The sequence below is a fragment of the Schistocerca nitens genome, chromosome 8 (genome assembly GCF_023898315.1).
Source record: "Schistocerca nitens isolate TAMUIC-IGC-003100 chromosome 8, iqSchNite1.1, whole genome shotgun sequence".
Classification (NCBI taxonomy): domain Eukaryota; kingdom Metazoa; phylum Arthropoda; class Insecta; order Orthoptera; family Acrididae; genus Schistocerca; species Schistocerca nitens.
The window spans coordinates 172,166,938-172,179,909 of NC_064621.1; the positions used below are offsets into that span (position 1 = coordinate 172,166,938).

At 43.9% G+C, this 12,972-nt stretch overlaps 1 protein-coding gene and 1 non-coding gene across 3 annotated transcripts in view; one reads left to right on the forward strand and one right to left on the reverse strand.

Moving 5' to 3' along the window:
* Positions 1–12,972, forward strand: part of LOC126199013 (neuroendocrine convertase 1-like) — a 522,936-nt gene that overhangs the window by 212,142 nt on the left and 297,822 nt on the right. The window lies entirely within an intron of this gene.
* Positions 5,037–5,111, reverse strand: Trnal-caa (transfer RNA leucine (anticodon CAA)). Its single transcript has one exon. It is a non-coding gene; the product is annotated as a tRNA-Leu (tRNA).

Below are 12,972 nucleotides of genomic sequence, written 5' to 3' on the forward strand. Positions count from 1 at the left end.
CATGTGTGTCTCTTTCTGTATGATGCTGACGAATCCATCAACGTTTATGAGCAATGCTGCTACTTTTAGGTTGTTGCACTTCAAGATACTAATTTCTGTGCACGAAATGTTGCCTATTTTCAAAGCGTGCAAACAGGTAATATGTGAGTACCTTAGATCGCGTCCACACTGGCCGCGCCGTGCAGAAAGCCGTTACGCCCGTTCTTGGTTCATCAAACGAAGCCGAGCGTTTGCGAGCGCTGCCTGGACGTTGCTGCATCGCGCCGGGCACAACAGTGGTTTCAGAGAGTCCTGCCATTCACCGCTAGATGGCAGTTGTATCGTTTTCACAGGACGGTTTATTACCCTACCACTACTATTGTAATGTAGTATGCTTTTACCTAAATAACAGAAACCGTGTCTGTATGTTACCACGTATAACCCTCTTACTATAATTTTGTTTGGTTACCAAATGAGAGGATAGTCCTGTTTATTGGAAAAGGTAATCAACAGAGTTACCCGGCCGGCCGGAGTGGCCGAGCGGTTCTAGGCGCTTCAGTCTGGAACCGCGCGACCGCTACTGTCGCAGGTTCGAATTCTGCCTCGGGCATGGATGTGTGTGATGTCCTTAGGTATGTTAGGTTTAAGTAGTTCTAAGTTCTAGGGGACTGATGACCTCAGCAGTTAAGTCCCATAGTGCTCAGAGCCATCTGAACAGAGTTACCCTTTTTGCAGGATCAAACTTAAATACTAAAATATTTAGATATTAAAGCACACGCTTTTTATACTGAACATTTCATGTCAAGGAAACCTCTTTCTTATGGAATTTACTTTCAAAAGCTATTACTCTCTGAACTAGTTCTGTATAATCATTTAACAGACTTTTATATCTTGGCTTCACTGAGATTGAATTTTACGTAAGCAAACTTTTACTATAACAAAAAAAAAAGTCGTTCAAATGGCTCTGAGCACTATGGGACTTAGCATCTGAGGTCATCAATCTCCTAGAACTTAGAACTACTTAAACCTAACGAACCTAAACATATCACACACATCCATGCCCGAGGCAGGATCCGAACCTGCGACCGTACCGGTCGCGCGGTTCCAGACTGAAGCGCCTAGAACCGCTGGGCCACAACGGCCGGCCTTACTATAACACTTTGTAATAGTTAAGAAAACCTATTTATTGTTTTCGCAAAAACAATTTAAATGTTGCTTCTTTATATTAACTTGGCATTTCACAAGTCTGTAAAACGGGGTATTCAGATTAATCAAACACCAGGAAGGAAACATTTACAGGTGTATGATTAAGTTGGAATAATAGGGTGGACCAGTTCAAGAATGATTACTAAAATACAATTTAAATTAATGCTTCACGATGTACAAAAGGAAAAATAAAAAAAAAAATCTTATCTGGTGGTTGTAGACTTGGGTGTGGCGAAGCGTTATGACGGCTACACTACCCACAGTACGGCCTCCAAGTACCTTGCTGTATGTGCTCAATTTCTTTTCGGGGCGTCGTTCAGCCTCAGATACAGTAGCCCAACAACTCGCAGCTGTGCCGTAAGCTGTTTGCTGTCTTCAGCTGGGGCATTTTTGTGCAAATTTGCAGGCAAAGCTCCTCCTACTCCACAGAGGTGTTGCCTCCATCACTGCTGCCTACAGACTGTGTGACTTACTTCCCGCTCTTGTTCTAGGAAGCGCGCCAATTCGCCCTTGCCACCTTTTCCACTCCCCAGAGCCACTTTCAGACAAAAGCACATTGGCTTTTACACAACCCATACTTCTTACATTGTTCCTAAGCGTGACCATTTTTTAGATTGTCAAATTCACATCAACATGAACAATTTATACACACACATATTTTTAAGTACAACATGTCATCAGAAAATTGTTTAACATAATAAACAATTTACATAGTATTTTATATACATTACTCACATACAATGCAAAGAACTTCAAACTCCAGTGTAGCACACTTTACTTTACTTCTACAGAAAAGGTGGAAACAATATGAGGGAATTTTTAAGCAAAAGAAAATTATAAAAATTTAAATGGACCATAAGCAAATAATGTTATAAGTTGACTGTTTCATCATAGTTCAGTCAATTGACAAGAAATTTTTGGAAACTTATAGACACATACCTTCCATGTAAATCAGTCTACCTACAAGCAGAAACTGTATCAAAATTCCTAAAGTAATTCCTGAGATCAGCCCAGTTGTGCCGAAAGAAGAGAGCAGTGGAGAAAAGAAGACACGAAGACAGGAATTAAGAGTTTCATGCCATCAGATGTTAGAATTCTGTCCACTTGGAAGCTCTCGTCAGTCAAGATGACATAAGTATTGTGACAAAGCGGTTTCTAGGGCAAAATACCGTTATCCAAGATGGCGCCGATGACGTCATTCAAGATGGCGGATTTTGGCAGGAAATTTGACATTTGGCGGTAAAGTGCCACGCTCCCCTTACCCAGAAAAATGGAAGGAAGTAAAATTCCAATATGATAATGCGTCACACCAAGAAAATGGCGGCAAAAATGGACGTCTTTATTATTTAACCAGTTTCAAGCATGTGTGTTCGTCACTGGGTTTGGACTTCTACTGACTTATTTCATATCATCGCCACCTGAGAGCGCCACTGTGACACCACATCACGACACAAGTACCAGTATTCAAGATGACTGCACCCAGTGGGTTCACTGTGAGCTCCAGAGCCCAACTGACTTAGTTCATATAGAGACCACCAGAGGGCGCTACCGTGAAGTCGCGTGATGACATAAGATCATCTGCTATCTCTTGTGCGCGCGCGTTACAACGGACACGTGCCCCACCACCGGCCCATAGGCGTCCGACTGCTTACGTCAAACACCGTCGGCCGCCACCTCCATACACACGCCGTACACAGTCTTCTGTAAATATGCTAACTAAACTAACACCCACATCACGCATCTAACCTATCAATTACCTAAGTACTTAATTCCATTTCAATTTTAACCATATTCAATAAGTCAACTTACAATTTCAGTATTCAATGATCAAATGAGAAATTCCACATTTTCCCACTATCAGCGCAGTGTTAATTCATGACCTAGCACCGCCCACCCCTAGAATGCTGCACTCCTATTGGCTACTGCATTAGTCACGTGATTCAAATTCATATAGGTAAGAAAAGGGGTTCATTATACTTTCAACTAACTAGTTTCAACTACTTTTCAAGGTTCAGAGCGCATCCTCTTCCCAGGAACCGCCGCCGAGTTTGAATTCTGACAGTAAACAAAGGTCGCTTGCACTTTGGCCACCAACCTAAGGAAATTGTTGCAACAAATCACAGAACACACGCTCTGACATGCCCCACAGCATACAGACCTGCAAACTACTCCTACATAACTCATGTATAAGGCTCTACACACACACTTGCTAATTGTAAACTGTCAAAAATAATGCACTGCACAGCCTACAGACATGCGAACCACTCGTAAATAAAGCAATACATTTATGTCCAGATAGCCAAACATCTTCCAAATTGTCAAAATAATAATCCATCTAGAATACTCTGCATCCTAATCATCAACCGTCTAAATCATACACCACTCTTTATTAAAACAATTAGAGGCAGTGGAACCACCACCAAGTGTATTCGCCACTAAGTCCGTAGCTCAACTGACTTAGTTCTTATCATCGATGCCACGAGAGGGCGCTGTAGTGACTCAGGTGATGACGCCAAGTACTATAATCTAAAATGGCGCGATCTAGTGGCTTCACCACAAGCTCCAGACCCCACCTGGCTCAGTATATTTCGTCACCGCCAGAGGACGCCACCGTGACACCAGCTGATGATGCAAGTACAGTTATCCATGATGGCGACAAATGGTGTGTTCTCCACTTCGACCATAAATATAATAGACTGGCCCTGACGTCATTTTCGTGGCTCCAACATCTCTGGGCTGAAGTCACGCGAATGTTGGCAAAACATGGTTGTTTCGTGTTGCGCTTATGGCTGTTACTCAGCGTTCTGTCGGGGAAATGGCATTACATTTCACGTGTGTTTCTATGATAGTGCAGATGCGTTTATTGAAATCTGCTGAAGTGACTTTTATATGTTTTTTACACTTGAAGTTGAGTATCACGTAAATTAAAGTGTTGAAAGTGATGCCTGTAAAGTCAGACTCATATTACATTTTGGAAAGTATCTGTGATAATTCGGTTACAGAAGTAAGTATAATCGTTTCTCGTTCCTACTCGTAGGTTCCGTAAGGATGAAAACCGAAGGCAGCTTTGGATACAGGCCCTGAAACGGAAAAACTTTAAGCCATTTGCACATACGCGCCTTTTCTCGAAGCACTTCGCGGAGAAGTGTTTTGATAGGTTAGTTATTATTTACAATGTATATCTATAATTTGTATTTACAGTGTCTGTCATTTTTAAACCTAGGCTCCAAAATTATTTTCTGAAACTGCAAAGTCTCACCTTTCATTTAAAATATCATTTTTTTTAAACTGGTAGTTTAAACTTTTCTAAAAATAGTGGGAACTGAACCTTTGAAGTGCACCTAAAATTGATACTCTAAAATGGACCTGCTCCTAAAGTAAACAATTTTGACACATAATTCCCATAGCCCATTTTCTTTTATCAGTGACCAGAGCTCGAAACGTGGCGAATACAATGTTTAAAGTTTTGACACGAGCCCACTCTTACCGTTTAAAAGAATTTTAACGACATTTTACTATAATTGAATGTAGTTCTGGCATAATTTATCACAAATAAAAAAGTAGTTTTTGTTGGAAGCGTTTGGCAGTCAGTTGAGAAATGTGGGGAAAATCCGATGCAAACATAGGATGGCAGACCGCTGATTTGAAATCCCGCCACGTTTTGCCAACACTCACGTGGTTTATGTTGGAGCCACACTAGCCCCATAGCTTCTGCACAGCAAGGCCAGTCTACTAGTATCTATGGTCGAAGGTTCTCCACGAGGCCTAGTACTCAGTGCCAGCAGCAGAGGACACTGTCATCTGTTTCCTGACATAAACCAAGATGAAACTTCCTGGCAGATTAAAACTGTGTGCCCGACCGAGACTCGAACTCGGGACCTTTGCCTTTTGCGGGCAAGTGCTCTACCAACTGAGCTACCGAAGCACGACTCACGCCCGGTACTCACAGCTTTACTTCTGCCAGTACCTCGTCTCCTACCTTCCAAACTTTACAGAAGCTCTCCTGCGAACCTTGCAGAACTAGCACTCCTGAAAGAAAGGATATTGCGGAGACATGGCTTAGCCACAGACTGGGGGATGTTTCCAGAATGAGATTTTCACTCTGCAGTGGAGTGTGGGCTGATATGAAACTCCCTGGCAGATTGAAACTGTGTGCCCGACCGAGACTCGAACTCGGGACATTTGCCTTTCGCGGGCAAGTGCTCCACCAACTGAACTACCGAAGCACGACTCACGCCCGGTACTCACAGCTTTACTTCTGCCAGTACCTCGTCCCGAGTTCGAGTCTCGGTCGGGCACACAGTTTTAATCTGCCAGGAAGTTTCATATAAGCGCACACTCCGCTGCAGAGTGAAAATCTCATTCTGGATAAACCAAGATGGTTATCGAAAATGGTGGCAAGACAAGTCAGCCTACTCTGGGCTGCTGGGGAGAGTAAGGATTGACTGCACTCTATTTATTTTGAAACATCTTATTTAAAGGTAGACTATATCTATCACACTGATACAAAAGACCCATCCTGACGTGCCCAGGGCCACGTTACACAGCCCACAGACACGCAACCAACTACTAATTTCAGTACACAATAGCAAAATGCTCCTAAATAACTCTTCACACTGACGTGTAGACACCTTCAGTACTCGTAAACTGTCCAAATAACGCGTAGCACGGCCTACAGAGCCGCTCGCGAAATAATGCAATCAACGCGCGCAAGCACAGTCCACTGCCCCTATCCAGTAGAGCAGGGCTTAACAACTGGCCGGTTTTGAGCGCGAGTACTCGCGTCTGCTCAGGCACGTACTCGCGAGCAGGTGCAAGGTCGCGGAGTAGGGAGGGAGGGGAGGGAGGGGAAATGCGCGCGCACGTTTGAATGTGATCTCGCGTTCTTAGCAGATTTAACTAGCCATCTGAATGCTTTGAACATTTTACTACAAGGTAAAGATCTGCTAATTACTCATTTCATAGATCGAATACAAGCTTTTAAAATGAAATTGACACTTTGGGTGAGTCAGCTGGAAACAGGAAATCTAGCTCATTTTCCTAAATTATCATCCATGCAAGATGTTCACAAAGACTGTGAACGTTATTAAAATAGTTTAGTTGCCCTTAAGGAAGAATTTGATCAACGCTTTCAAGATCCGACAGCACTAGACAGTGATTTTGATCTGTTCTCCTCTCCATATTCAGCGAATATTGAAGAGATTCGTCCTGAGTTGGAACTAGAAATTATTGACCTGAAGTGTGACAGAGAATACAGAGACAAATTTCAGAACAAGAAAAAAATTTGGAATTCTACAGACACTTCCCCCAGGATAGATTTCCTCGTTTGCACAAACTGGCGGCTACAATAATATCAATGTTCAGTTTCACGTATGTTTGTGAACAACTGTTCTCTGCAATGAAATGTAACAAGACGCGCCTGAGAAACGCATTGCCTGATCGAAATTTAAACTGCACGCTGCGCCTACAATGCACAAGAACAATTACTCCGAACATAGACGCAATTGTAAAGGGCAAAAAGTACAAGATAACCGAGAATCCCACACTTCAGTGACACCTTTTATTGTGTAACAGTTCACAAATTAATACGAATGCAGAGGTATACACTAAGCTAATAAAATTATGTGGCACGTGTACATTCTCCTTTATTTGTTTCATTTGTCGCAGTAATAATTCGTGAGTGATATCCCTGCAGGTGGCCGCGGATTTACATTGACTGGCGGCAGCTGTTGTGTGCCCCACGTGACTCTCCCCACTCTCCGCTCTGGTCCGGTAGTGGGGGTAGCGTGCTCGCGCTGCTCCGTGCTTACGCTTTGCTGCTCACAGTTTGCTCCGCGAGCACGATGCTGTGAAGCCCTGCAGTAGAGTACACAGGAGGAAGCGATAAGTGACACATCAGTCAGATGTCAAACCACGCACAGGCTCCTGCTCGGCTTCGCAAGCATGAGGCGGCGGCACCCCACTTCATACGTAACACCTGAGAATTTCCTATCTGCTAGACACCGGTGATGACGCGATCGCACATACGGTCGACACGACCGTCAGCTGTCGAAGCACTCACAGACCTCCATTTAGGGCTGTGCATGCCACAACCACCGCAAAGTGAGGCAGCCGCACCTCGGGTCCCATGCGCTCTGTCACAGTCCCCGAGCCGCTGTCATCAAACACCGGTGAAAGTTGCATGCCTCTATACAGTCACCATATTACTGTCAAAGCTGTCCAAAACGCTTTCTTAAATGGTGACAACTAAACATCGCAAAGTTGTCTACAGGTCATCAAATATATACAATACTAACAGAATATTGGAAGCGTCAAACCGATCTCCAGCCAGGGAATATACAGGGTGTTTCAAAAATGACCGGTATATTTGAAACGGCAATAAAAATTAAACGAGCAGCGATAGAAATACACAGTTTGTTGCAATATGCTTGGGACAACAGTACATTTTCAGGCAGACAAACTTTCTAAATTACAGTAGTTACAATTTTCAACAACAGATGGCGCTGCGGTCTGGGAAACTCTATAGTACGATATTTTCCACATATCCACCATGCGTAGCAATAATATGGCGTAGTCTCTGAATGAAATTACCCGAAACCTTTGACAACGTGTCTGGCGGAATGGCTTCACATGCAGATGAGATGTACTGCTTCAGCTGTTCAATTGTTTCTGGATTCTGGCGGTACACCTGGTCTTTCAAGTGTCCCCACAGAAAGAAGTCACAGGGGTTCATGTCTGGCGAATAGGGAGGCCAATCCACGCCGCCTCCTGTATGTTTCGGATAGCCCAAAGCAATCACACGATCTTCGAAATATTCATTCAGGAAATTAAAGACGTCGGCCGTGCGATGTGGCCGGGCACCATCTTGCATAAACCACGAGGTGTTCGCAGTGTCGTCTAAGGCAGTTTGTACCGCCACAAATTCACGAAGAATGTCCAGATAGCGTGATGCAGTAATCGTTTCGGATCTGAAAAATGGGCCAATGATTCCTTTGGAAGAAATGGCGACCCAGACCAGTACTTTTTGAGGATGCAGGGACGATGGGACTGCAACATGGGGCTTTTCGGTTCCCCATATGCGCCAGTTCTGTTTATTGACGAAGCCGTCCAGGTAAAAATAAGCTTCGTCAGTAAACCAAATGCTGCCCATATGCATATCGCCGTCATCAATCCTGTGCACTATATCGTTAGCGAATGTCTCTCGTGCAGCAATGGTAGCGGGGCTGAGGGGTTGCCGCGTTTGAATTTTGTATGGATAGAGGTGTAAACTCTGGCGCATGAGACGATACGTGGACGTTGGCGTCATTTGGACCGCAGCTGCAACACGGCGAACGGAAACCCGAGGCCGCTGTTGGATCACCTGCTACACTAGCTGCGCGTTGCCCTCTGTGGTTGCCGTACGCGGTCGCCCTACCTTTCCAGCACGTTCATCCGTCACGTTCCCAGTCCGTTGAAATTTTTCAAACAGATCCTTTATTGTATCGCTTTTCGGTCCTTTGGATACATTAAACCTCCGTTGAAAACTTCGTCTTGTTGCAACAACACTGTGTTCTAGGCGGTGGAATTCCAACACCAGAAAAATCCTCTGTTCTAAGGAATAAACCATGTTGTCTACAGCACACGTGCACGTTGTGAACAGCGCACGCATACAGCAGAAAGACGACGTACAGAATGGCGCACCCACAGATTGCGTTGTCTTCTATATCTTTCACATCACTTGCAGCGCCATCTGTTGTTGAAAATTGTAACTACTGTAATTTCTAAAGTTTGTCCGCCTGAAAATGTACTGTTGTCCCAAGCATATTGCAACAAACGGTGTATTTCTATCGCTGCTCGTTTAGTTTTTATTGCCGTTTCAAATATACCGGTCATTTTTTAAACACCCTGTATCACCGAGTACCGTTTCAATCTAGTAAACATGCAATTCACATCCTCCACCATACTAAATCATCCCCTTTACATCAGCGAACTGAAGTCAATCTCAGAACTGATGTGCAAAGACAGGCTCGTTTCCCCTTGGCACAAATGCGTTACTGTTTCCGCTTTCTTGCTCACATTTCTACAGACATCTCCAGACTTGTCGATTACAAGAACAACCACATTTTCGCCATAATATTATACAATTTTCGCCGTACTTCTCGATATCAAGCACACAGCAGTAGCGTCCCGATCACTAACACAACATAGTGCACAAGATATAGACTGTAAATTATTTCTCCACGAACACCAAACTTTAGCGAGGTGCAGCATGCTGTAAACCATTGACTAACTAGAAACATGTAGAGTAAACTGGACTACAATGTTCTGCACTTCAAAACTGACTATAATCTTAGATCGCATACTTTTCTGGACTATCAAACATCCTTCTTCCCGGTTTCTCTACACTGAACTATCTTATCGAATCGTAAAACATTTGTGTTGCACGATAGGAGCACAATATGGCTTTGCAGAGACATATAGTGTCCACTGTTCACATCTGATCATGGGTCAGAAATTATACCATGCCTGCATCAGGCCTATATATAAAATGATAGTTAGTAGGGGGGGATACGTCCTACAAGGAATCACATAAACGCATAGCAGCAGGGTCAGACATGTGAAAATAACAATTCATTCCGTCACTAACACTGTAAACAGAACATCAGTCAGGCAAATGTGTACACAGGGATTGCAGCACATCACGAGCTCTTACCGCTAAGTTAGTTATGACTCTGAAGTCTCGATTTTGCACCCAAGATGCGACAGGGAGAGAGCCGGCCGCGGAGGTCTAGCGGTTCCAGGCGCTCAGTCCGGAACCGCGCGACTGCTACGGTCGCAGGTTCGAATCCTGCCTCGGGCATGGATGTGTGTGATGTCCTTAGGTTAGTTAGGTTTAAGTAGTTCTAAGTTCTAGGGGACTGATGACCACAGATGTTTAGTCCCATAGTGCTCAGAGCCATTTGAACCATTTTGCGACAGGGAGATCGCATAAAATGAAAGTACTTCCTTAGTTTCCCTGCATTTAAGTGTATAATCGATCAATTTGTACCGTAATATAGCGCTGTACTCAACTGTATACTCACTCTATACACAGACCGTAATATAGCACTGTACTCGACTGTATACACACTCTACACACAGACATGCAGAAAGCAGAGCAAACGCTCCCCAAATGTGGAGGTGACTGGATACAGTCGACTACAATGCTATGTTATGTCTCCCGATTATTACCTTTGGACTAGGTTTTGGCAGTTGTGTTAAATTTACAGGCAAGTTTAGAGCCCAGAACGAGTGGTTACATCATGATCGCATGAATAGATCTGACATAAAATCGATAGAATTTAGAAAAATGTCTAGGGAATAGGTATAAATTGATCGAATGTACACCTAAATGCGGGGAAATTGAGGAAGTACTTGTGCATGTTCTGGTTCGCGCCGAACACTTTGTACATGGGATCAAGTATGCGCGAACAAGAGGAATGCAAGACAACGTTGGGCTATGGACTCAGTGGGAATACACTTGGTGGTGGTGCTGTTGCCTCTAATTGTTTAAATAAAGAGTGGTGTATGATTTAGATAGTTGACGATTAGGAAGCAGAGTGTCTTAGATGGATTATTATTTTGACAATTTAGGAGTTGTTTGGCTATCTGGACGTAAAAGTATTGCATTACTTAGGAGTGGTTCGCATGTCTGTAGGCTATGCAGTGCATTATTTTTTAAGGTTTACAGTTAGAAAGTGTGTGTGTAGAGCCTTATACGTGAGTTATGTAGGAGTAGTTTGCAGGTCTGTATGCTGTGGGGGGCATGCCAGAATGTGTGTTCTGTGATATATATACACCATCCTTAAATAAATTGCTCCCAAATACATAAAGTACATTCCTTCCTTTTTCTATCAGCCTAGTGTGGGCTGAGGCCTTTTACTAGCAACCCCTAGGAAGAGGTTGCTGCGTGGAGGCAAATGTGGTGAGCTTTGTTTGCAACAATTTTCTTAGGTTGGTGGCGAAAGCACAAGTGACCTTCTTTACTGCCAGAATTCAAACTTGGCGGCGATTCCTAGGAAGAGGAGGCGGTCTGGACCTTGAAAAGTAGTTGAAACTATGCAGTTGAAAGTACAGTGAACCTCTTTTCTCACCTACATGAAGTCGAATCATGTGACTAATGCAGTAGCCAATAGGAGTGCAGCATTCTAGGGGTGGGCGGTGCTAGGTCATGAATTAACACTGCACTGATAGTGGGAAAATGTGGAACTTCTCATTTGATCATTGAATATTGAAATACTAAGTTGACTTATTGAATATGATTAAAATTGAAATGGAATTAAGTACTTAGGTAATTGATAGGTTAGATGCGTGATGTGGTTGCTAGTTTAGCTAGCATATTTACAGAAGAGTATGTACGGCATGTGTACGAAGGTATCAGCCGAGGGTGTTTGATGTAAGCAGTCGGGCACCCGCGGGCCGTTGGCATGGCGCGTGTCCAGTTATAATGCGTGTGCGAGACAGAGAGCAGACAATCTTGTGTCATCACGTGACTTCACGGTAGCGCCCTCTGGTCGGCACGATATGAAATAAGTCAGTTAGGCTCTGGAGCTCGCGATGAACACAGTGGGTGCCGTGATCTTGAATATCAGTTCTTGCGTCATGATCTGATGTCAGGAGAGTGCCCTCTGGTGGCACCGATATGAACCAAGCCAGTTGGGCTCTGGAGCTCACGGTGAACACACTGGGTGCAGTAACCTTGAATATCGGTACTTGCGTCATGATCTGACGTCACGGTGGTGCTCTCTGGTGGCGATGATATGGAGTAAGTCAGTTGGGAGTCCAGACCCAGTGGCACATGCTTGAATCTGGTTAAACAGTAAAGGCAAGTCCATTTTTGCCGCCATTTTCCTAGGTGTGACCCGTTATCAAGTTGGAATTTGAACTTCTCACGATTTTTCTGGAGGAGGGAGGTGTGACACTTTCCCACCAAAATTCAAATTCCGCCACAATCACCATCTTGATTGACGTGATCGCCGCCATCTTGGATGACGTCTTCGCCGCCCTCTTGGACAACGGTACTTGGCTCTCGAATCCGCCTTGTCCCAATACTGACATGCATTATCAACTGTGTGAAAGCTGTTTCAAAATAAAGGCTGGTAAGAACGCATGTATTTCACATTTAAGTGCCAGGCAGATAGTCCATGGAACCACCTTCAGACTACGTCTTTACCGTTCCACTCTCGAAAAGCGCGTGAGAGATCTTTTCGGAAGAGCTCTGATTTCTCTTATTTTGTTACGATGTTGATTTTTCCCAGATTAGGTGGGCATTAATATTGTTTTCGACTGGGAGGAGAAAGTTGGTGACTGAAATTTCTTGAAAAGGTCTTGCCGCAATGAGAAACGCCTTTATTTAAATGATTGCCACCACAACTCGCGAGTAATATCCGTGGCAATCTTTCCTCTTTTTGGTGATAACACAAAACGAGCTCCTTCTCGTTGAACTTTTTCTATGGCCTCTATCAGTCCTATCCGGTAAACATCCCATACCATGTAGAAATACTCTACAGGAGGACGGGCAAGCACAGTGTAGGCAGTCTCTACCAAATCTATAGCGGCTTTTTAGGTTAGAGGGACCCCCCCTTGGGCGAAACGATAAAATACCTGACGGCTTACCAGAGAGAACATTATCATCGTTGATAAAGAACGTCCGTCCTCAGAGACCAAAAACAGGAAAAGTTAACGTAATATTGGTAAACTGCAGGAGTATCCAGGGCAAGGTTCCTGAATTAGTATCTCTTATTGAAGGAAATAGTGCGCATATAGTAT